Below are 3,051 nucleotides of genomic sequence, written 5' to 3' on the forward strand. Positions count from 1 at the left end.
GTGAAATTTAACTTTGAGTCCTAGATTTTAAAACTGATAAACTAATTTTAAAGTGATAAAGTTTAAAGTGATAAACTCTTTATCCCCCTGAAAATTTTGTAAATGTATATGATATCATAGTATGAAATAAAAATTGCTAGATGCTAACATTTTAATTTGAGTTTTGGGGATAAGAAAGTGAAAATATTTGTCTGATGTACCACAACTACCAAAATTTTTCATTATTTTTAATGGGTTTACATTGGATCATATATTCACTGTGGTCTAACTCTTCTTCTCATTTCCAATAACTTGAGTAGGAAAATTGGTTGCCGTAGTTAAAGTGTCAGGAAAAGGAGCAGTTTTTCTTTGAGTAGAGCAAGCTGGCTTCCCCAGGATCGAAAGCCATGCCGCTTTTCTCTGTCACACCATCCTCTGATCATCTTTTGGGGGATTCTGCCTGTTGTGGGTCTTTCCTGAGGGAAGTTAGGCCAGCCAACAGCTAGAAAGCAGAGGTGGTTTAGAGCAGCTCTGTGATATCATAGATCCTAGTGGTGATAAGAGCTTGGTAAGAGGAAATTGAATTCCAAGGTGGGTGAGGAAAACATTTTGGCATCTGTTTGCTTTAATGAATTCATGTCTCAAAGTCTAGACAAACAGGATTTAAAAGAACCTCAGGCTGATGTTGACAAAAAGTTATATGGGAAAAAAAAGTAATGTGGGCCCCTGAAACACAGAATTTGATGTTAAAAAATCATTACATAATGCCTGAGATCAGCCTAAGGGTAGATTCCAGTCAAGACAGAGTTATTAACGTATCTAAAGAAAGAATAGGGCAGCACAAGGGATTTAAGAATAAAATCATAACAAAACTACGGTTTAGTCAGGCAGAAGCTGGCAGTGTGTGACAACATTGCTGGGGAAGAGGTCGTCTCGAACCCTGGCTACAGCTATGACATGTGGTTGGCAGGTGTGGATGCAGCATCCACTCGACCCTCCTTGTTCAGAGCCACGCTCACCAGGCGGCCGTCTCATGACCACTGGGCTTTCAGGGAGGCATGTGGGAGGCAGAGAGTTAGTTGATCATTAAACATCCAGTTTACAGTTTCTGTTCATTATAAGTGTGTAACTGAGCCTTCTAATTTATACATCTACATCTGTTCTGTGGGGAAAGGTGAGACTGAGTATCTGTCTCACAGAACCAGATTTAGTGCCTACAGAGCTAAGGACTGATCCCTTGGATGTATGTCCATGTTGTTTGGGGGATCAGATGGTCTGGCATTCCCTTAGGCGACCCCTCTTTTGCTACCCCATTCAAGATGCAGTCATGTGGAGCCTGTGTTGAAAATCTCTCAGTGTAATTCACCATATTGACAGAATCAAAGAAATGCACCATATGATCTTCTCAATATGTACAGAAAAAGCATTTGAGAAAGTTCAATACCCATTCATGATAGCAACACTCAGAAAACTAGAAACGGAAGGAAGCTCAACCTGATAAAGAGCATCTGTGAAAAATCTGTGGCTAACATCATACTGTCAGTTCTCCCCAGGCTGAGCTATATTCAGTTTAATCTCAGAGTCCAGGTAGGCTTTTTGTTTGTTTTGGTTTGGGTGGTGAATATTGTGAATTTTTACATTCTTGAGTGCTGGATGTTATAGTCCTTTAACATCTTTGTTCTAGCAGACATTTAGTTTCTTATGGATCAGTTTGATCCTTGCCAGTTTTGTTTTTAAGCTCTTCCTGGATGGATCTGGAGTAGTGTTTGCTCTAAAGCTAACTTAGCAGTACTTCCAGCGTGTGGTCTCTGTTTACTGAGGCCTCTCCACTCTGGCTAGTGTTAGGAAACTCACACAGTTCCCAGCTCTGTGTGAGATCTGAGAATTATTGGGCTTGTCCCTATGCGTGGCCAGGTTGCCCTCAGCCAGAGACCCAAGCAGATCGCTGTGCAGATTTCTCTTACTCTTCCTCTGTGTAGCTTCCATCTCTTGAGTGCTTTGCTTCAACCTCTTGAACCTTGAAATTCTATGCCTCAACCTCTTGAACTTCATCCTCTGAGCTCAGTTTGGGTTCCCTCTTTGTGGTTACCGGCCTTTAAGACGACTCACAATGATCCTTGTCTCCTGGTATTCGTGACCTTGTGTCATCTCCTACTACATTATATCAGAGTTGGTCTCACTGACCAATAGAATATGGCAGAAATAATGGCATATCGCTTCTGAGGCTAGGTTGTGAAAGATACTGTGGCCTCTTTGCTCTCTCTCTCTGATTACTCTCTCTGGGGGAAGCCAGCTGCCATGATGCGAGGACATTCCCAACAGAGCTTTCTCTAACTCCAGACTTAACCCCTTTCACTCTTTCTAATCACGTCACCCTCTTACTTGGATCATTTGATGGTGCTTCATGATACTCAAAGGCCAAACTCCTCAGCAGAACATAAAACCTTTCAGGAATTTTCCTAGACACCTTTCTCCAGCTTCATTCAACTCTTCTCCCATTTCCCAATCTGAATTCTAACCATAGCAGATTATTTTTGGGTGGTCATACTCATGCTGTGCTTGCACTAACCCTGGGCATTTGCATATACCGGCCACCCTCTTCTTCACCTGGCTAACCACCGCCCTTCCTTCAAGTTACAGGTCTCCTCCTCCAGCAAACCTGACTGTTGTTCCTGCTCTCCTAGGCTGTTAGGTGACCTGCCCAGCGCTCCCAGTTCTCAGTCCCTTAGGCTATTAAAAGTGCCTGTTTAATTGTTAACCACCCCCCCCCAAATACCTTTTAAGTCATGTACAGGGATTGATCTTGTTTACTGTTATATCTCTTCCTGGCACACAGCAGGGGGCTCATTCAGTGTATTTTGAATGAATAAGTGAGTGAGAAGAACATTTTAGAGTGAAATAAGCAGTGACTTAGCATAACAGGCTACGCAGTTGATTTTAACATTGGACTTACAGATGTTACCACAACTTTTGGTTAACTATAAAAATTTAATGAATTTGTCTCATTTTGCAGTGACTTTTTGGAGACATTAGGTAATGTTTTATTCATCGTTACATTGAAGTAGCCTATTT

General features: G+C 41.7%; 1 protein-coding gene across 1 annotated transcript in view; it reads left to right on the plus strand.

The window, feature by feature from the left end:
• Positions 1–3,051, plus strand: part of TMEM87B (transmembrane protein 87B) — a 57,619-nt gene that overhangs the window by 8,792 nt on the left and 45,776 nt on the right. The gene's annotated exons all lie outside the window — the stretch shown is intronic.

This window comes from Propithecus coquereli, unplaced genomic scaffold (assembly GCF_000956105.1).
Source record: "Propithecus coquereli isolate 6110/MARCELLA unplaced genomic scaffold, Pcoq_1.0 Scaffold519, whole genome shotgun sequence".
NCBI classification, from domain to species: Eukaryota; Metazoa; Chordata; class Mammalia; order Primates; family Indriidae; genus Propithecus; species Propithecus coquereli.